The sequence below is a fragment of the Ochotona curzoniae genome, unplaced genomic scaffold (genome assembly GCF_017591425.1).
Source record: "Ochotona curzoniae isolate NIBS_2020 unplaced genomic scaffold, NIBS_Ocur_1.0 contig_1014, whole genome shotgun sequence".
Taxonomy (NCBI): Eukaryota; Metazoa; Chordata; class Mammalia; order Lagomorpha; family Ochotonidae; genus Ochotona; species Ochotona curzoniae.
This window is the reverse complement of record NW_024464920.1, coordinates 21,784,589-21,807,136: the sequence shown is the minus strand read 5'-3', so window position 1 is coordinate 21,807,136 and position 22,548 is coordinate 21,784,589. Positions and strand designations below refer to the sequence as shown.

Below are 22,548 nucleotides of genomic sequence, written 5' to 3'. Positions count from 1 at the left end.
TGATTCCCCTTGGGACCGTTCCTGGTCTCACATGCTTCCTCTCCCTCTATAATCCAATTCCCCTGAACAGGAGATGTTGGAAGAAGTATGAAAAAAAACACTATTGTGAAATGCTTATTCTTCCAGTTTTTTTTTTTATATCAGTATGATTCATACCTAACGGTTATTAGCCTGGAGCACCCAGTACAACTTGGAACCGAGGAAGCTGGACCAGCATGTGAATAATTAGTAGGTTGCATAAACAGAACTCTATGCAAAGTCAATAGTAAAAACAGGTGTACAGTTATACGGCAAAATTTTCATGAACTTTTTTCTGTTCTTTCTCTCTCAAGGGAAAACAAGAACTAGCAAGAGCTTGAACAGTAAACACCTAGGCTTAGACTGGAAGACAGTGTGCTTGCCGACTCTCTCGTTCCTGAAAGTTGCTCTGGAGCTGTGATTAAGGTATCTGGGGTGAGGGGAAGGGAAGGAAGCATTTGGCAAGTTTTGTTATGACCAACCGTCTTTCTCTACTCCTGTAGTATGTAAGGGGAGATTTTTCTTTAGCAGACTGAAGAGCTATATCTATTAAACATTTTAAGGAATTTATTAATATATTAGATTCTGCATGTTATAGCAATTGCATGATAATTGCCATAGCACAATTGTCATCAACGCTCAGATTGCGATGCTAATACAAAGAGAACAGTGTAGTTCATAGATGTTTAATACATTAAATGGAAGTCAGTATTTGTCACATTCCAAAATTATAACTAATAACAGTGTGCTTGTAGTGCTAGTTTAGTTGGTGGGCACTGGCTACTTGTACAAGATCTTTGCTTTCTCCCGCTCTCATTTTGTACTTGATCAAACCCAAAGTTGTCATGCTTCATTATTAGTAGATGATCTTGAGCAGCCTTGCATTCGAAAAGAATATGCCATGGCATCTGCCTCTGTGCTTCTGTGCCCCGCCGTACAGATGATGCTTTACCAGGAGCGCTGGGGGAGGCTGGAGAGGAGAGCAGGTTTTTCTCAGACTAATATTTCTTTTTGCAATACTATGTCTCATTCTTTCATTTATGCCTGATTCAACGCTGGAATTCATATATCACACTGTGACTATTACATATGTTAGAGTATGTAATAAGGATTGTAATGTATTTGCTTGAATGTCTTAACTAATGAATTCCATCAAATTTAATTATCATTCCTGGACTCTTCATTAACCAATCAAATTACTTCTTTCGTGTAAGTCTAACCTGCTTGAACTAGGCATAAGCACAGTTCTCTTAAGTAAACCGGATGTGATAATATCATGTCACGGATTGTTATTTGGAGTTTTAAATGTCTAAGGAATCACCTTTTAGGTTATTCTTATTGCACACAGAGAAGTAAGGTTACAGTGAGAAACTCTTTTTGAAAACCCTTAAATTCTTTCTTTTTATTCCTTAGGTATTTGCTATAGTATGTCCACTAAAATAAAATTACACAAATAAGTAAATTATTTTTTCCCATGAATTCTCCTATCAACTTAATATATCCAGTATGTCTGTGCTATACTACAAGTTCTTTACCTTTTGGGAATAAATTATTTCAGTACAGAAGCTTCTCTATCTCTAGAAACCCTCTACAAAATAAGATCATAGTTATTGTTGAAATAACTACTTCCAAATTATCATTTCTTCTATGAGTTACTAAAACAACAATGTGATTTTATAAGCGTCACTGTCGAATATCAATGATTGTTTAGCTTACATTCCACAGTACCATGTAAAACAGATCGTTCACACATGTTACAAAACTAGCAGGTACCTAATATTCTGACTTATGATTTTTATAGTTTTTTATTCCCTCCTGCTCACTTTACTTGAAAGGTAGAATAGAGAGAGAGGGAGAGAAAGAGAAAGACAAGAAGAAAGAGGTAGGGAGGTGGAGGGAGAGAGATCATTCTCACTCCCCAAACACCTCTAACTGCTGAGACTTGGTCAGGAGACTAGAGCCTGTCCTGGTCTTCCATGCGGATGAGACAGCCATCAGAATGACTCACAGGGTGCTCATTAGCAGAACTCCGTATTGGGAGAGGAGGCAGGGCTCATAGGACTCTGCTACAGGATGTGGGGCCTTCAATGGCATCTTAATCACCACGTCAAATGACCAGCCTCTAGCATGGGATGCTTACTATGTAGATGTTGAAAACACTTCTATTTTTTTCTCTTCTCCTTTGCTGCCTTTAAGAAAGAATTTCATTTTCAATTCTGCAAATATTTAGAGGTTTTTAAAAAATGATAGAGATCTGACTCTGTGTGTGTGTGTGTGTGTGTGTGTGTGTGTGTGTGTATGTGTGTGTGTATGTTCTTACACCCATCTTTGGTGAGGTGTGGATCTGGGAAAGAGCACAGAGGGTTCTGGAGCTAGTAATTAGAATATGAATGGCAAGTGATAACAATAAACTCCAAAGTTCAAGAATCGCTGCTTTTTGACACGAGAAAAAGCTGACAGAAAGGTATCATAATGACATATGTAAATTATATCAAAAATAAAATTGTTAAAATCAAATTAGTTTTTTCTTATTCTACATGTATGTATTGACAGTACTTCACAAACTGTGATATGCATTTGCAATTACTGACATTTAATAATCAGCATTTTGTGTAAAGTAGGAAAGCAAGGATATAAATATGTATTTAAATTTTCCCCAGATTGGCAAATTTTTACCTCTATAATAGCAAAAGATATTAAGTTAAGTACAGTATAAATAATTATCACATTTGAAGCTCTAGTTTTACAAAGCTCTAGTTTTAGTTTTCTAAACAAAATCAGACTTCTACTTTGGCGCCTTTATTAGGAACTCTAGCCTTTTTTAAAAAAAGATTTATTTTTATTATTTTCTTATTGGAAAGGCGGACATACAGAAAGGAGAGACAGAGAGGAAGATCTTCCATCCGATGATTCACTCCCCAAGTGAGCTCAACGGCTGGTGCTATGCCGATCCGAAGCCAGGAGACTCCTCTGGGTCTCCCACGCAGGTGCAGGGTCCCAAAGCTTTGGGCCGTCCTGGACTGCTTTCCCAAAAAGGGAAGCGGGGCTGCTGGGATAGAACCGGCGCCCATATGGGATCCCAGGCGTGCAAGGCGAGGACCTTAACCACTTGCGCCACCGTGCCAGGGTGGAACTCTAGCCTTTTGTTACAGTTCTATGTGACACTTTTCCTACTGTTGTGTCACTTTCAAAGAGGCATTCCTGCTCCAGCCAAGTTCAAGCTTTTGAACTGTTTCCCCAATTTTTAATAAATGAACATTTCTGTGTTGTTTAATCTTTCAAGAAAATTTTCTCTTAGCTATTTTTTATGTATCTCTAAATGCTGAAACAGCCAACATTAGACCAGCTTCAAGTCAGCAGCCAGGAACTCAGTCTGGGACTCCCATGTGAGTAGCAGGGATGAACTGCAAGAGTCAACACCTATTGCATCCTAGGGAACACACTCAGTGGAAAGCTCTTGCTGAGAGAAAAGGCAGGACTTAACTCTTTGCACAGTGAAATGGGATGTAGTTGATCCATGCAGTGCTTTAACCTTTGACAAGTATCCCCTCCCCATAGATTTACTTCTGGAACAAACAAGCTAGGCAACATTTGCCAACTTAACATTCCAAATTCTAAAGTATGTATATGCTTACATGAGAGCTAGGAGACAAAAAAGTGTCTTCGGAACCATGGAAAGATAGAATGATGTGATTACCTGAGGCACTGGAAAAGAACAAAAAGGCAGCATTAGTTCTAGTCAGAAAACTTCAGAGAATATTTGACCCATAAAACTAATTGATGTTTCCTACATGGCAGATTCCACTGAGACAAAAGTTTAAAAAGGAAAATGATCAAAATTTATAGGCTAACACACTTTGTGAATAAAAATATATCCTATAATGACTGAAATAATTTGTTCTTACCATATCCTTAAAAATCCATTATTCATCAAATTTCCTGGGTAGAGGTAGAGCTTCCAAGACACAAACAGTGCAGCAGGCAATGTGAGCGTTTGGGAAGTAAATGAGCAAATGAACTCTTTCTCCCTCCTCAGGTTTCTGATCAGTCAGTCCCCATCTCCTATTACGTGGTTCACCCTATCTTGATCAATATAGAGCTTGAATTCACATTATTATTATTATTCAACAAAGATATTTAAACATCTACAATGCCAGTTACTCTTCTAACCCTATTGTCCAGGCGTCTATTTTTTTCATTTTTAGTTTATTAATATTATTTTTGTCATAAGGGCAAAAAGAGAGAGTTCTGCTATGGGTTCACTTCCCAAATTGACCAAAGGGCCAGGATTGGGCCACGCAGAAGCCAGGAGCCTAGAGCCCTGTAGAGAAGATCCACAAGTGTGGAAAGCACCCAAGCGTTTAAAAGCATTTACTGCTTTTCTATGTTCAGTAGTGGGAAATGGATCAGAACTCAGATCTGGTAGCCTGATATCACAAACAACTTGGCCCTAATGTGCTACAAAGCCAACATCCGGTCCTTGCACTAATGGAGACTTTCTTTTCATGGAGAGATAAATTATTAAGTTGCCAGCATATAAATAATTGCATTCACCAAAATGCTATTCATCTAATAACTAAGCAGATTTTTCTCTCTATATTTTCTCCCATGTTTGTTTCCACTTAATGATACTACTCCTTATTTGACCTCATTGATCTTTACTATTTTCTGTCATCCATTTAAATCAATTTGATCTACTTATCTACAAGGAAATGCACATGTTACATAATAGGTATGTTGGATTGTCTGAGAAATCTAATCTGGGATGGTAAGCCTGAAAAAGATCAAGTAGCTGCGGTACAGTCATTATGGACTTCATTACCCACAGCCCCGGCCTGAAAGGCATCTTTCCTAATGCTGAGATTGTTGATAATTGTATTTTCCAGTGACTAAGTTCTCTATTCTATTTATTTCAGAATAAATCTCTGTGCATTCTGCCTGTCTGGTAAAGTAACTTGGTAAGGATTAAGTGTGACTAGATACTTTTACAGTCAATAAGGACTGTACATATCTGCTCAGTAGAAAAAAAAAATAAACTTGTGAGAAGTCACTTGGCAATAGCTATAAAAACTATTGAGTTGAGGATATTGGATATAAAGCAGGAAACGTATAATTAGAAAATAGCATGGCAACTTTGGAGAATGTAGACACCCTTTAATTCAGGTAGAGATAACCCAGTAACTGGAAAGAAATGTAGGAACTGGACATTAATTCTTAATAACTTCCCCTAGACTAATTATCATTTAAAACAATTATCAGTTAAAAATAAACTAACCACATTAAACAAGCAACATTTAATTAGAGTAGAACCACTCTAATTTAATAATGAAAATGACTTTCCCATTTGCTTATGCTGAGTTTTCTTTCAGTCTAGTGAAATATTTTATAGGCAAGTTAAGTTCCTTTCTTTTTAAGATGCTAGAATAATGAACCCTGGAAAGGTAGCCCTCCTAGTCCATTCGGCTCCTGGAACAAGCCAAGTCTAAAGAGCTTATAAACGACAGGAATGCATTTCTCACAGTTGGCGTGGGATGGGAAATCCAAGATCAGATAGCTGGATGATTTATTTTGCCTGATGAACACCTGCTACCTAGGCAGCTGCCTTTTCACTGAACCAGGGAGTCCCTGCCGTCTTCTTTTATGACGATGCTCATCACGTTCTTGGGGCGTAGCCATCATGACCTAAACACCTTCCAAAGAGCTCTGACCTCGTGAGACGTCAGCACTGGGGTCAGGACTTTAAATATGAATTTTTAAGAGAAGTAAACATTTTTTTTTTATCACAGCTCTTTTCTTTCTCTAACATTGTCTTTTCCTAACATTGTTTTTTGAAATAGTTTCCAGTTGTACTGAATAAGTGTAATTGCTTATTCACAATTTATTTTATTCTAGCTATTCACCACCTCCTCAATTAAGTAACAGGTTAATAGCTATATCTTAACAATAAATAAATATTCTGTCAAGGACCAGGAAGGAAAGAGAACTGAATACAAGGTAGAAATAAAAAGAGCTGATATGCTAATTAAGAAGATGTAGACTTATCAAGTTCCCAAGGGCTGAAGGACTTGGGTCCCAGCAGGTTGGAGAAACTGAAAAATTTACTGAAATTGACAGACTTAGCAAATATACTTGTTTAATGATGAAGCCATCAGAAAACTGCACCCACTGGTCTGAAAGAGTAAAGTTCATTTTCCTGAGAATCTAGAATCAACAGCAAAAAAAAAAAAAATGTTTTTAAAAGACAACAAAGAAACTCTTCTATGACTAATCAAAATACAAGGCCACAGTATGATTGATGTATTTATTCTTTCAGTATATATGAATTTTTCAAAGTGTAATTTATATACTAGCAGAAGCCTATAATTGTGTAGGAAAATGTGTTTGAATAGGGCACATAAATACTTTCAGAAGAAAACAAGATAAACACCCTGAAAATGAGTTTTCAATTGAACACATTATGATGGAACCCTGAGAGATAATTATTGAGCATAGCAAAAACACGCAGGTAGTACAAAAAGGTAGAATCGTGAACACTTAGAGTTTTTTTTAAAAAAAATCATAAATTTTAAACAATAATTGCAAAGACAAAAGGAAATAGAAATAATCAGGGGACACTGTGAAAACAAATTAGCAGATTTATAAAAAGAAATGACCAATTTTTTTCCCAGATTTAAAGGTCTAATTAAAACATTTAACAGGAAAAGAAAAACAGTGTCTGGGAGTATTAATGAACTGTAAAATATGAAGAAACTTTTCAGATTGAGCACTGGGAATTACAGACAGGGAGATGTGACTGGAAAATTAAGAATTTTGCAAAATGCTAAGAATGCCAAGTGTCTACTGAGAATTCCAGAAAAATAAGACTGCAAGAAAACTGCTGAAGAAAGAAGTAACTACATATTTAGGAAATCATTCCTAATTGCAAACCCAGTGAAAGCAAAGTCAAAGAAACACAGAAAAATGGCTAATTCATCAGACATAAAGACGATGGAAAAAAGTGTCTAGTGTAGAAGGAAAAATAACGAGCAAGCTGAGGTTTTTATTCTTGAGAATAAAACCAAAAATATATTTTTTAAGAAAATGAGTAAGGATATCCACATTCAGAATCATTAAAATAAGACAAATGTTTTCTACATTTTGGCATTATTATTTTTACCTGAAACTGTTATTAGATTTACTGAAAATACATAACACTGTCATCAGTGGAATACTAAAAAACAAATGTTTGCTGACATATCTTAAAAAAGAACAAACATTTGAAATTTTAGTCATGGCAGAAAATGCCCTTTGGAAGCTAAATGAAGAAAAATTTGGGACTAATACTGCCCTGATTATTGATCATTTCTGTAAATTCTCGCATTGCTATACTTCTTGAAAACTTAAAGTGTAAGCTTTTCGTGTTCTACTCAGAGTATCTCGCTATTCTGGGCCCAGCTGTCCCGGTCTTCTGTCTCTGTCTTCTCCAATTCCATTATGCCATCACATACAGCACATTGTTCCCACCTGCCATTTTTAATTAGGCAAACCAAAAATCTGTGCTTTTCCACTGAAAAATACCTCTAATGCATAGCAATGATGCTTCTAATGCAAAATTACACCTTATACAAATAATCATTTTTTTACTTTATAAACTTGAATGTATGTTGCAATTGAATATCTATTTTGTCTTTCCGTGCTCCCATTAGAACACTTAGTTTGTAACTGTAACACTGTGCAATATGTAACAGTTTAAGGAAATCCATTATTCCCCCATAATTATTGATAATTATTTTTATTGAAATTGTAACACTTTTGATCAAATCAAAAATTTTCCCATGTCTTAGCTAACATATTTAGTGATGGAAATGATCGTTGCCCTTATTTGTTGTTCATAGATCAAAGTTCAATATATGTTTAATTAAAAAGCATTACTTGGTTGTGTATGGTAGCAATTCTTGTTTCTGTAGAATGAAATTCATCTTTCTTATGACAGAAAATTATTTTTGCATATTAGGACAGCCTTTCCATTCATAAAGGGAAACTATAGTTTTTAGTTTGTGGAATAGAAATCATCCATTTATTTGGTATGGATGCTGAAATTTAGTTCGTGAAACAGAATATAGATCTGCTTATATTTATGTCTGTAATGGGATTCTGAGCTGTGATATATGGTTTTCAGTGTATGCAGAAAGGATTAGATACATTTTTTTCTCTCCAAAAATGTCATCAACAATGTCAGTCTCAGAAAATAGGTGAACCCCCCAATGTTTCAGATTTTTTTTTTATTAAAAATAGTCACGATTCAAAATAACCAGATACTGAAACTATAAAGTGTGACCATGAAAAACTAAAACTTTTTATTAATAGTTTCTGTACTGAAATTGTTATACCCAAACAAGTGTTGTCCTTCACTGTGGTAACCTTGGATTTCACAAATAGTGCTGTCATTCAAAACATGTTACTATCATATTTTTGGAACATTAGAGCCAATGTATGACCAGGAAAATTTTTCAACAAACACCAGTAAACTTTTGCATTATTTTAATCTGTGCAAGTGGGTAGACAGCCTTGGTGATCTTAAGGAGCATTTTTTTCGTAAGTCTTTCTTCTCTTCGGTTAAAATGGGCATTTGTCAAGTATTCTTTTATTCTAAAGCATGGTCTCTTCCCAAACAAAAACTTTTATATATCACATAGAATCAGACCTCAGAGGCTGGTGAACACGTAAGATCCTTTGTTGGCTATAAGATGTCTAAGTTGGGGCAAGATCATTAAGTTTCAAGCTGAATGCATAATAGTAATAGGTTATTAGATACCATGGAGCAAGCCATGACATGTCCTTTGTAGCTTTCTTTATTGGACTGTAAAGCTTAGGACTGACTTCATAATTAGCATTTACTGTTTATTTTTTGTTAAATGTATACAGCGTAGACATGAAGGAACCAAACTTGCATCAGGAGCAGATTAGCCTACCAATAAATTTGCCAAACATCTAATGAAGAGATTACACAATTCTCTCTACCCCCTAATAAAAAGATGAACCCCTGATGAAACTGCAAGATGTATTTTGACAGTAGGATGCTGGCCTTATGCCATTGTCTATACCTACAATGTTATGATGGACTTGTGACTGTTGTTAAGGGACTATGCTATTGTAATAATGTGGAAGAAAAGTCAAATATTGCACCAATTTTTAAATCTAAGACATTATATGAACAATACAAACCAGTACTTCTGAGAAGCATAACGCGACAGTCCTCAAAAAAGGCTGTCCCTACGTTATCCTGAAACCAATGATGGAAATGGAGACACTCCAGCCCTCTGTTACAAACCGTTCATTTGGTCAGTCAATCCTGATTGGAGCACTGTTCATTATGGCCAAGAAATATGATTTTATCAGTCTTTACAAAAGCATAATTTTAATTCACCACACTAATGAATAGAGGGGATGGAGAGAGGGGCTTTGGGAGGTAACAGGCCAATGTAATCATGTTCTCAGAAATTTTTTAAAGCTTAAACTTTATCTCTCATTTACCTTGTTGCTTATTAATTTACGCTTCCAACAAAAATTGTATTGTATATAACTTATTAGGAGTTATATTTGATAATAGAGCATATAATCATGAGCAAGATAGGACATATCCCTGCCATCTGGGATTCTGTATTGTATTGGGTAATGAGGCAGTCAACAAGATAGATATATGAAATATTAACATCGTAATAATCTGTGCTAAAAAGAAAGCAAGAACTTAATATATTCATAGTGTTGAAATTTACAAACATTGTTCAGAGATGGTCAGATTGAGAGTGATGGTGAAAGAAAATGCCTCCTCAGTGTCTGTCTGAGCAGCATGGTAGTTAGTTATTTAGGTGTCACAGTACAGCAGAACAACCACAAGTAAGTGATTGCAGTGATGAGAAGTTAATATAATCTTTCTAATATTTTGATAAGTTTGATATTAGGAATGAAGGAGAATGAATATTCAAAATAACCATGCTAGATAAGGCCTTGGTGAAGCCATTTGCTGTGACTCAGACAAGAATAAGGAACAAAGGGAAAAGGAAATTCAGAGATTCCAGAAAGACAACTAGATGAAGGTAGCTGGACCACAAGGCAAAGTCTTGGATGAACTTATCAAATCAAAATTTGTGTTAAATGAGATGCTCCCAGTAGCGAACTAAACAGCCCCTGACTAAAACTTGTTTAAACAGCACTTGTACCTGGTATTTAACACTTCATTGTATCTATTTATGAAGTGTAACTCCTATAAAGTCACACAGTTGATCCAGCAGTTGATTGGTATCTAAAATGTGAGCCAGCATCTATCAGAGCCTCTTGGCCTATCCTCATGTTTCCAGTACTTTCACAGCATCCCAACATCGTATTCTTGGATAGTAACAGTGAAAACAGAATAGCTATCCAGAAAATGGGCAGCAAGAAATGACTCCTTCATCATCACCATTACTTTATTCTTTGTGTCAACAAAGAAAATTGTGTGCATTTATTATGTGTTATGTAATATTTTAGACATTCATGGTGGAATGACTACATCTCACTACTTCATGCATGTATTGTTTCACAGTTATTGTTTTTGTAATGAGAGCACTTCACATCCACTCTGTTATTATACTGGTAACTGTAGTCAGATTTTATACAGTACATCTCGTGAACTTAATGCTCTTGTCTAACTGAAATTTAATATCCTTTGTCCATTATCTCCCCACCTGCCCACCACAAGCACCCAGGTCTCAGCCATGATAATTACCATTCTGTTGTTTACTTCTATAATACTGACTTATAAGATTCTACATTTGAAAGATCATATGATATTTACCTTTCAGTAACTGCTTTATTTCTCTTTAACGTGATGACTCCCAGCTTATCGCAGCTTTTGCAGGTAAAGATTTAATTCTTTTGTATCTTGAATATTATTCCATTGTGCGTATGTGCCACATCTTCTTTTATCTGTTTATCAATCGATGATTAGTAAGGATATTATAAATAGGGCAGCAGCACTTTGTATATATGAATATATATGTATATATGTGTATATGAAGATATATATATCTTCAATATACTAATCTCATTTAGTGGGGGGGCATATACCTACTAGTGTAATTGCTAGATTATATGATAATTCTATTTTCATTTTGAAAGACACTCCATATTTATTTTCTATATAGGATTTGGTGATGCATATTTCTACCAATAGAATTTCCTGAATACCTTCCTGACCAGAGTTATAAGCCCATCCCTGTACCATCTCTCGCCAAAGGGAAGAGTATCTTTAAATTCAACAATTTTGAGCTCTTTCTTGTTATTGAAGCATAACAGAAGCTAGAGTATATTAGAAATTACTTCCACATGCTTTCATGCAACACAAGGCCTTCTGTTATAGGTGGTATTCAACATCAGGATAGTGTGATGTTGCTAATAACACACCCATTCTCCAGTAAAAGTACCTTCACCTTCTCTCTATTATACTCCTTATGGCCAGTGTAAAAAATCAAATTATGTATTCACTTAGTCTGGACTGTCAAACGTGAATTATTCACTCTTAGGTATGAAAATGTAAACAACCCTAAAACTTATACCTACAATAATGAGAATTATCACTCCTCAGAAATGAAAATTAAACAAACACACACTACCCCAAATGCTTGATTTTCAATATCATTATATTTGACTAGAAAAAATCAGACCAAAATCACTGGTGGGGAGATATGTAAATACATAATGTGATAAAATAATTTTTCCACAGCTCTCCTTTGGCAGCTATTTTTAAAAGATTTATTTTATTTTATTTTATTTTTATTTTTATTTTATTTTATTTTATTGGAAAATCAGACATGCAGAGAGGAGGGGAAACAAAGAAGAAGATCTTCAGTCCACTGATTCACTCCCCAAGTGGTCGCAATAGCTGGGGTAAAGCTGATCTGAAACCAGGAGCCAGGAGCCTCCTCCGGCTCTCCCACACAGGTGCAGGATCCCAAGCTTTTAGGCTGTTCTTGACTGTTTCCCAGTAGCATTTTTTTCCTGACTTTAAAAACTACAAATCTGGCCCAGCATGGTAGCCTAGTAGCTAGAGTTCTCACCATGTACGCACTGGGATCCCATATGGGCACCAGTTCTAATCCCAGTGGCCCCGCCTCCCATCCAGCTCCCTGCTTGTGGCCTGACTTTCCAATAAAAATAAAATAAATCAAAAAAAAAAAAAAGAAGGAAAAACTATAATGTGTGCCACAATTGACATTTAAATCAAGACTATCTGGTTTATACAGTTCTTTTGTTTTATCTGTTCCATTATAGAAAAGACAATTTGAGCTGGTTTTTGCATGTGTTTTCAAGTATAAATTTTTATCTGTGTCTACCATATCACATTTTGTTTTGAGAAGTTCAGAATTTAAGTTTTATCTTAAATTTAATTATCTGGTCCTTTCCCACAACAGCCTGTCTCCTATTGACATCTCAAATTTCATTTTGTTCACATATCTTTTTTGTGTGCCTCCCTGATATTGATAACAATGGCTGGTGTAAGAGCTTATCTCCTCCTGATTCTGAAAATGTAATAAAGAAGGAAAATACAAAGTAACAGCCACATGCACTGGTTATTGAATCAGGCGTCCTTCCAGGGTCCATATCAAGCCTATGCTGAGGGAACTGAGGCATGCGTGCTGAGACTCCTGCTCTCACATATCAAAGGAGGTGGTGCTGGCAGGGGGCACTACTTCTTGGACAAATACATCAAAGAAAAGGTATTGAAATAAAACAAGCTGAAGTGGTCTTATGAGAATCTTTGTTTCATTTTTCAAAGATTTTACTTTAGTTTATTTGAAAGAAAGATACAGAGAGAGAAGAGATGGAGACAGAATTGTTCATCTGCTGATGTAACATTCTCAATGGCCACAGTGGCTGTAACGCCTGGGCCTGGCTGAAGCCAGAAGCCTGGGGGAAATCTCCCATGTGAGTGCAGAAGCCCAGGTACGTAAGCCACCCCCTGCTGCCTTCACAGTTACATTAGTAAAGAGCTAGACAGGAAGCAGAGCACTCAGGATAGAACCAGCACCCGCATGGGACTCCAGCATCACAGGTGAAGGCTTGGAGCACTATGCCACAGCACCAATCCCCTTTGTGTTACTTTGAGACTTGGAAAATTAAGAAAGGTAGTCTTGTTTATTACTTTTTATTTCAGAACAATGCTTTTATTATCACCTAACAGTCTATGAGTAGAAATGTCTTCAAAATTTAAGAAATACTGCTCTTGACTCCATTTTGATATCTACTTACCCTACAGAAATGCTTTAAATATCATTAAAAGTATGGGAGTATTTGAGATAAAATAATGTTAAAGGCAACCCTAATATATTTATGTTCTTGTGTGAGTTTTGAAAGATTTTTAAAAGGTTTATTGTATGTATTTGAAAGGCAGAGGGTTTTTTGTTTGTTTGTTTCTGTTTTTATTTTTTTGAAAGGCAGAGTTAGAGGAAAAGACAAAGATTTTCCATCCTCTGTTTCACCTACCAAAAGATCTCCATGGTCAGATCTGGGCCAGACCAAAGCCAGGAGCCAGGACCTTCTTCTGGATCTCCCAAATGGGTGCAGGAACCAAGAATCTGGGCCATTTTCCACTGCTTTGCCAGCCACATGAGCATTGAACACATGCTCCTAAAGAGGAGCATGCCAACTGTTCCCAGTAGGAGATGGGTGCATTGTAGGCAAACGTTTTGCCTAGTAAGCCACGGTGTCAGCCCAACAGATTTGGGTTTTGTAATGATCTGAGAAGGGTCTCTCATAACTTACAGAAAGTCTTCCTTTAATTTAAGTCAAATTCTTCATCAGTGGGTGGGCATTTGGTCTAAGACACATGTTACAATACCCTGAGTCCCATGTTGGGATACCAACACATGTTTGAGTTCCAGCTCTGTACCTTGACTCCAGCCTTCGGCAAGCAAACAACGATACAACCATGGCATTGCCTCAAGTACTCTAGTTCGTGCTTAGATTGGGTTTCCAGTCCAAGGCTTTGTCATAGCCAATTGTAGGAACATGGGAAGTTAATCAGTAAATGGGAGCTAGTGCTCATTTGTTCTCTCTCTTTCTATATATATGTACAATTATATAATTACATAATACAATTGTACAATTATATATATAATATATAAATATGTGTGTATGTTTATATTTGTGTGTTTCAAATATTTTAAAATTTGAATTTTTTTTATATAAAACTCATAATATTTTTATTTTTCTTATAAAAGATGTAATATTCATGAAGTCTCATGATTTCTTTATACTGACAGCCAATGCCAAAACCATTGTATGTAATTAATAGTAATATTTTCAAAATATAGGCCCCTAGATCATCCATTTTGTTTCCTTTGAATTTTGTGGATGAAAATCAAATTTGATTTTTAAGTAAAAGGACAGAATTAGTAATTTATAATCATCTTATATAAAAGTAAAATAGATTTAAAGATGTGCCACTACTCATTTAAAATCAGGGGTGAAACATTTTTTTATTCAGGACAATCTAGAAAAAAAATTTTTAAATTTACATAATGTGAACACATTTTTCATATTTCACAATGCAAATGTAGGAGCATGGCAATACTTCTCATCTCACCTTGCCTCCTCTGCACATACCTTTTACACCCTCTTCAGGCCTCACTATTTACCCCCTATCATAATTTTTACCATGGAATATTTTTACTTCACTCTGCAATCTCAGGCCTAAAATTCCATCAGGTGAAGATATCAACATGTAGCAAGTAGAAAAAACAAACAGAACCAAAACAAAATTAGTCAAGAGCATAGACAAATACGTTAATCAGATGCCGCTTATGGATTATAGTTTTTGTGCTCTGTGTATTTGTTATTACAAATAAGGAAAAACATGATATTTGTCTTTCTGGGGACTGACTAATTTCACTAACCATAATGGTTTCTAATTGTCCAAAAGATGGATCAGATATCATTAGAATATATTCAGATATTCAAATGTATTCAGATACTCAGCCTTGTTATTTGTGTAAGCCATGTTTTAAGCTAACAAGTTTTTTCAGTCTCAAAAATTTTTGTCACTATAGATCAGACTTGTATTCCATTTTTTGTGTATATTTATAAAATATTATAAACATATGTGCTCTTTGGCTTTGTAAACATTAGTGTGTGAGAAAAAGACTTGCATTTTGTAGTTAGGATTATTTCATGGAGACCCATCATTTTCAGGAACTTTACTTTTGGGGCCCCAGAATGTTGACTGAGGGCTTGAGCAAGCTGAGGATACTGCCCTTTTTCCTCAACTCAGACTCATGCTAGTAGTCAGGAAGATTCACTTATGAGAAATGAAAAGAATACAGGAATAGTTTTTTTTTTTTTTTTTCAACCTATGCCCTGCAAGCTAAGGATGACAAATATCTAGAAGTGAGTTTGGAAGTTGATTTCAGACATGGTTATGTATGGACTTGAAATCTGCTCTACATGCTGCCTGTGTGTGACCCCAAACAAAGGGGCTAAACTTTACAACCAAGGATCCCTCACACACTGATTTAAAGGATTTCTTAAAATATCTCTTAAATAAGATGAGAAAGTACATGCGTTTTGCAAACATTTTGATTTCTGGTTTGTTAGTGGAGTGAGGTCCTTCTAAGATATATTATTAAAACAGTGATTATTAAACAGTGACTCATAGAATAAAATTATTGCTTTGTATCTAGCACTTTGAAGGAGAGTAGGAAAAAATAAAAATAAACGCACTTCAACTGCTGTGAGAATTAGTATTGTTTTGAAAACATTTTTTGTTATATTTGCACCATGTCTACTGAAATGTTCTAACGAACTACATTATGTAAAGTCGATGAGCTGGACTCGTAGGTGGGATAGGCATGTAAAATCTAGACACTTACGTACATCCAGTGAATTAGATGCTTGTGGGAGGAAAGCAAATGAATTACTGCATTCTCAGTCTTATATAAGAATCGCTTTAAGCATCTTTCCTCAAAACTGGTACTGCTGTGAGGAGGGTACTGAGAATCTTCCTACTTTCCTGCACATATTGTCACGTTTGTCCTTTGACGTGTTTTGTAAGCATTAAGAAGGCAGCTTTTTGCTCATAAAATTCTGGTGCATCAACAGACAACTCATCCATTCTTGTAGCTTCATGTCTAGTAACTTGCAACCTGTATATTTTCCTACTTTCTAAAACAGAATGTGAAACTTGTCAAGCCTAAATTATCCTAAAGCACAATCTGTGAGTGGATGCATGATGATGAGGGAAAATACACTCCTTATCAAAGCAAGCAGATGTGCTCAAATATTGACTGAGCTGCATGATCATTTGAACATAGTGCACCAAACAAGGAAGAACTGCAATGTTCAGATTCTTTTATTCATAGTTTCTGTGAGTCTTGAAAAATTTCTTTCGGAAAGACATTTTTCTATGACCTACATGGTATCAGGTTGAGGCCTCAAATCAGGCATTCTCAAATTTTTGAAGTCTATAATTACGGGTTCTATAATTCTCTTATTCGGGCTGCCTACTCTTTTTTAAATTTATTTTTTATTTTTCGAGGATTTTTGCATAGTTGATTATGGTGATAAGAGGCAAGGGCTATAGGAAGTTGGGTGAGGTCACCATTTCCACATTCTCACATTCTTCTTTTTCCTCCCTGTATCTGGGGGAAGGGGGAAGATAAGGAAAAAAGCCACGCCCAGCCTTCCAAATGCCTCTGCACCCTAGGCCCAGCCACCTGACACCATCCCAGGGTCCCCGATGCGGGGTATGTTCTGTGGGTCCTGCTTAAGAGGTTTTAGTAATTCAACAGTTCTGAATTACTGCCAATCTTGACACTCTAAGCACAATGAAATCTCTGCAGAATCCACTGGTTGACATAGTCCACCTTAGAGTTTCCATTTGCCCAGATATTCACTGCCAACATTTGGCTGGGGTAGTTGGTCAATTTGCTCTGTCCCACATCTTCTGTTGTGGTATCAGTATCTGCAGACTCCAATGTACTTCCATGTCCTCCATGTTCACCCGGATATGCTGTCTACTGCTCCATCTAAGCCACTGAGAAGGCCCAACTGACACATGTACTCCACGATCAGACCATGGAACCTACAATTCTCTCCGTGATTGGGGTTCTAAGTCCAGCGATTCAGTTGAGGGATCCCCAAAGGAATTCATTTGAGATGATCCCAGACCTGATTCTTGTGTGTGCCTGGCAATACAAGGTCTGACACAATCTGTCGCTCCAATCAGCTGCAATTGCTGGGTCGGTTCTGCATCCAGCCCTGTCTTCTACAAAACAATGAGTGTTGCAGCCCAGCCCAATCCTGCCCTCCACACACTTGGCCTTCACATATACCAGTGGGAGCGGCCGCCTAGTCAGAGCGATTCTCAGTAACCCCCACCAGGCCTGCCCCTTGCCCTGGTTGCTGTGCTTTCAGTATGTACAATAGAATGGTCCAATCTTTTCCACATCCCATTCAGCTCTCATACGTGTCAATAGGCACTGAAGCCTAGTACAACCCAACCAACGCCACTGTGTAGCCCACACACTTGCCAGCAGGGGCCACTCTCTGTCTAGCCATGCTTGCATCAGTCCTCATTCCATTCAAAGTGGCAACCCAAGAGGGAGATAGCCACTGTTTTCCTGCTGGACCCACTCCCGAATCTTGCACTCTCCAGGTGGTTCAATCTGGCACTAAGTAAACCAAGTTGTAGGACTGTAAGATTCTTTTGCATTTAAAATGACAAAACCTTCATAGCCCATTCAAATGTGTGCTCTTTCGTAAATATTTATTCAGTTTGGTTTTATCATCATTAAATTTCTGCCTGTATTTGTGTCATCCTGGGTAGACTTCCTGAACAGTCACCCTGCCAATTTAATTTAGTGTTTCTCAGACACTGTTCCCCAATCTTTAATATTGAAGATCTACTATGGTTAAGACAGCAACCACTTTACTAAAGTTATTCTATGCCTTCCTGCATCAATAAACTGCTAACGTGAGTCTTCAACATTGAATTATTGTTTATTCATATATTTATGGTCATTTATTTTGGAAGACAGACTAACAAAAGGATGTCCGTATACTTTCCCCCTTTATTCATCGTGCACTGAATCACCTATCTGTTGTTTTTCACTCTCTCATCATGGCCAATTTTATTTATTGTTTTTAGTAAATAATTTTATTTTTTCTTATTTGCCCTTTAATGCATTCATATTTTTTGTTAATAATATTTCAGCTAATTCATGTGTCTAGTGATAAACTCAGAGTAACTCACATTTTCCCCTTTGTCCTTACTTTAGGATTGAAAGCTTGGAATATTTCTCTTCTGTTTTTGCAAAATAAGTAAATTTACATGTATAATCAGATGTTGTGAATTAGAGTTGCCAGCTTTGCTGTGTAACCCCGGAAGGATATCCCTATGTGGTATCTGTTATGGAGCTTCCTTCTTCTGCCTTCCCATCCTAAACTCTTAATAATTACCATGCCATGTTCAGTTGAGTCATTTTGGCTTTATGGCTGCTGGTTTCCAAGCAGTTGCTTCTTTTTAAAAATGACTTCTTTGATTTTCATTGCAAAGGCAAATTTACAGAGAAAAGGCAAGACAGAAAGAAAGAGCTTCCATCTGCTGGTTCACTTCCCAAATGACCTCAACAACCAGAGGTGAGTTGACCCAAAGCTAGAAGCTAGGAGCTTCTTCCAGGTCTCCTAGCTGGGTGTAGGATCCTAAGGATTTGGGTTATCTTCCATTGCATTCTTAGGCCATAAACAGGGAGCTGAATGAGAAATGCACCAACTGGGACCAGTACTCATATGGGATCCAGCCTTGCAAGAGGATTCACCAATTGAACTTTTGCAGCATACCTCCTCTCCCCCTGGAAAATAGCTTCTGGTCATCGCTAATCAGTGTTTGGATTCCTGTTCTCTGAAAATCCACACATTATTTCTTCAGATTTATCCCTCTTCACCATGATTTGGTTGAGAACAGCAGAATGAAATATGCAGGGTAGCAGCTCTCAACTTTGAACGCATATTGAAACCACTTGGGGAAGTTTAAAAACACTGACAGGTGTGTTCCTCCCGAGATTTGGAAGCAAGGCCAGGGCGTTAGGAGTTTTTACATCTCCCAGGAGGTTTGTATTGCACGCTGAATCCCGAAAGTCTGTGGTTGAAGTTTTCACAATAATGGCTAAGTGTCACCATGTGTCTTTAGGCTCATTGAAGACAGGGCCACATTTTGGTATAGGCCAAAGGATAATGTCATGTCGTTTCTGTATCTCCTTCCATGTATACGATTTTTTATTGTCTACCCTAAATTCATGAGCGTGGAGCTCAGATCTCAACAGGAGTGAGCAATAATATCCATTAGAGCCTTTAAGAAACGCCTTGCTATCCGCTTCAAGATATTCTACTCAGCTGATGATTTGGGCTGCTTTCTCCTGGGGGTAATTAACATCTGTGTAAAGATGTAATCACCTGAAGCAGCTGTGTAAGCAAGCGCGCTCTCCAGAGCTTTCGTTTCTAGTAGCAAAGAAATTGTATTACAGCAGCATTTCGCCAGCCTATCTTAGAACATCAGTGTAATCAGTATTAAAAGGAGGCATTGTAAGCCCAAATAGCAGAAAGAGATTAATTTCTATTAAATATCTGCATCTGTTAGTTCTCCAAAGTAGATTAGGCTGGGACAGACTCGTGGAGGACTTTCCCAGCCTCCTTTGATTTTGAGCTCAGTTCCAGCCCTCGGCACTGAGGCGCACCAGGAGTGGGAAGGAGTGAGACGTGATCCCAAGCAAGTAAGAAATCTTCAGTTTATTTTCCTTCAGTACGTTATGGTGTTGTCTGGGTTTGGGCATAATTTGCATCAAAATGGCATATTTAGGTAGCAAAGATGTTTTTCTTTATGTAATTAAAGTAAAAACAACAACAAAAAGCCATTCCTGGTAACTCCGAACTGAACTTACTGCTGCTGATAATGTCATTTTCGCTAATCCACATCCATCCTTGGTAGAGAATGCTTTGTAAGTATGGCTATCATTTTACTTTTTTCTACAGTCATATTGTATTCTTAAAAAGGACGGAAAGATCTTTGTTGGGTTTGGCTATATCCTTCATGATTCAGTGCCTCAGTGTGTTAAGTAAACTATAAAAATAGGCATTTGCTGTGCTTTTTTTTTCCTAGGAGAAAGGGTTTCAAATGAATATATTACATGTATTTTTGTTCCATATTCAAGTCCAACTGCTCTCCGGAGATTCTCTTAATTACCTCTACGAGCATGGTTTTGGCTTAGGAAAATGTTACTCAGCACCATTTTTCACCAAAGGCAAGAGATGGTTTCAGAATTTTATGCAAAAATGGGTGTTTTTGCTCTTTGACACAAGGTACACAATATTGGATGCCAATTTAGAGGAAAGAGTAATACTGGAATTGTGCTATGTTTCTGTCTTACTTTTTTAGGATTTTGTTAAAGCCCTGGGGAAGGACTTTAAATTTCCTTCGACTTTTTTTTTTAATGTAATGATAGCAAAGGGTATACTTAGAGGTTGTTAAAGTTCAAAAAAGGTCAGTTTGATTCTGTTAGCACGGTATGAGGATTTTCTAGAATCCTGTGGTACACCCTGTGAGTCCATGTATTCATTTAACACCAATTTTGCGAAAGCATAGGATATGGATCAGATGATTAAAAAATTAAAGAAACTTCCACAAAGGTTGTCTTATAAATGCATGCTTTAAAAGAAATTTCTAGAAGCAAGTTTAGATGGTCTATAGGATAAATTTAGTTCACAGTACTAAAATTTTTGAATGGCATATCCTGAAAAATATTACAGCTTATAAAATTTTAGTGATTTTATAAAAAATAAAGAAAAACCTGGGAAATCTATAGAACTCAAGGAACAATTCAGTTTGAGAATCTCCAAGAGAATGTAACCTAAACCTATAGGGATCTCAATAAGTATGTTCTCCCAACTTTTATAAAAGTTCTCCCGACTTTTATCAGACCCCTGGTGGGCCAAAAGCTTAATTCTTAGTATTTCTCGGTTTCAAATTATCAGGAAGGTAATATGGTTTTCCCATTGGAGTAAGGGATCCGTAGTCTTGTATTAATTTCTAATCATCAAGGAAACTGTTCCTGGAACAAAAATATGGCCCTCAGGAGTGCTTCCTAGAGACAGTGCGAGCCGTTCTCACCTACCAGTGCTCACACAAATAACTCAACAGAATTCTCTAGTTTTTCTCAGAATTCTCTAGGTTTTCTCAAAATCCTCAATGTAAAGAGATAACGGAGATAGAGGGAACTGGTGTGTCGTAATCTCTATTTTATCTAAATTCTCTTTTAAGCTTTACCGTTGGATACTAAATAATCATCCCTTAAGGTAATGTGACGTTTTTAAGAGAACAGAACTAAAACTAATGTTTGCAGTCTTTAAGGCGAGCAGCTGTTTCTTATAAATGTTCATGAATGCTGAGAAAGGATTGTTAACTGAAGGGTGCTGTGTCTGATCTTACAGTGAATGATAGAAAATGGAGATAATTATCTGTTTTAGGAAGAACACCTGTGGTGAAAAGGTGGCAGTGTGGGGAAAGGAAAGGTGGGGAGCTAGGGAAAGAGAAAAGGGCAGTGAGAAAGAAGTTCACAGAAAGGGAAAGATTTTGTCTTTGAAGTGGCACACTATACATCCAACAGCCTGTCTGGACATGGGAAGGGGCCCCTTCTTCCAGGAATCTTTCCAGACAATTGAGGCCAGGCTTTGCAGTCACCTGCGTCCCTCTCAGTGCCTCTGTTTTCTAAAATGACTTTACAGAAAGCTCCAGCTTTCAGTCTACCTTCAACAAGCAGGACCAAGTTGATTTAAATTCAAAACAAGCTCCAAATTGACTCATATCATACTTTGCCTCAGACCAGATTTTGATCTGGAAAGGAGCAGAACAGAATTATAATAAAGATGAAGAGCCAACAGCAGAATCTGAAAACCCCTAAAATGACCTTCGCTCTTTTCATAGTTAGCCTAGTGCTGGCATTGATTAGAAGTAATTTTGTTTCATTTGCCTGTGAAAAACATTGACATTAAGACCAAACGTAGGGATATTTTATAGATATTGACCTTTTACCAAGAAACAAATTTCATTCACTTTTTTTTTTTAGGAGACAATCTTAAATGTGTGAGCTGACTGTGGTATTATCGAAAGTCTATTTGCCTAGGAAAAAAATATTGTCTGCTTTATCCACAGCCCTAGAGTGTCAGCTCTCCAAGGACATGGACTATGTCTGCTGTGTCATGACTGACTATCTAGGACTTAGCATGGAGCCTGTGCATGCAGTGACATTTTCTGGAAGGATACGAAGCCATTAAGCGATATCCAAACAACACCAAGATGCTTGAAAAATCTTAGGAAGCCATGCAGGGTTTAGCAAAAGTTTAAGCAAAGGGACCCTTGTGGAGAGGGGTTTTGTCCTAGAAATTTAGAGCATCTGTGATGTCCATAGCCGAATGTCTGGATTCAAATTCTGGTTTCAGTAACAGATTTAGCGAGTGACCGTTTTG

The 22,548-nt window shown here is 36.9% G+C and overlaps 1 protein-coding gene across 1 annotated transcript in view; it reads left to right on the top strand.

Annotated features, from left to right (window-relative positions):
• Window positions 1–336: 336 nt before the first annotated feature.
• SYT1 (synaptotagmin 1) overlaps window positions 337–22,548 on the top strand; it is a 399,219-nt gene continuing 377,007 nt past the window's right edge. Inside the window, exons 1-2 of the mRNA XM_040981245.1 lie at window positions 337–444; window positions 6,723–6,729. The gene's annotated coding sequence lies outside the window, so the exon portion shown is untranslated. The remainder of the gene's footprint in view (window positions 445–6,722; window positions 6,730–22,548) is intronic.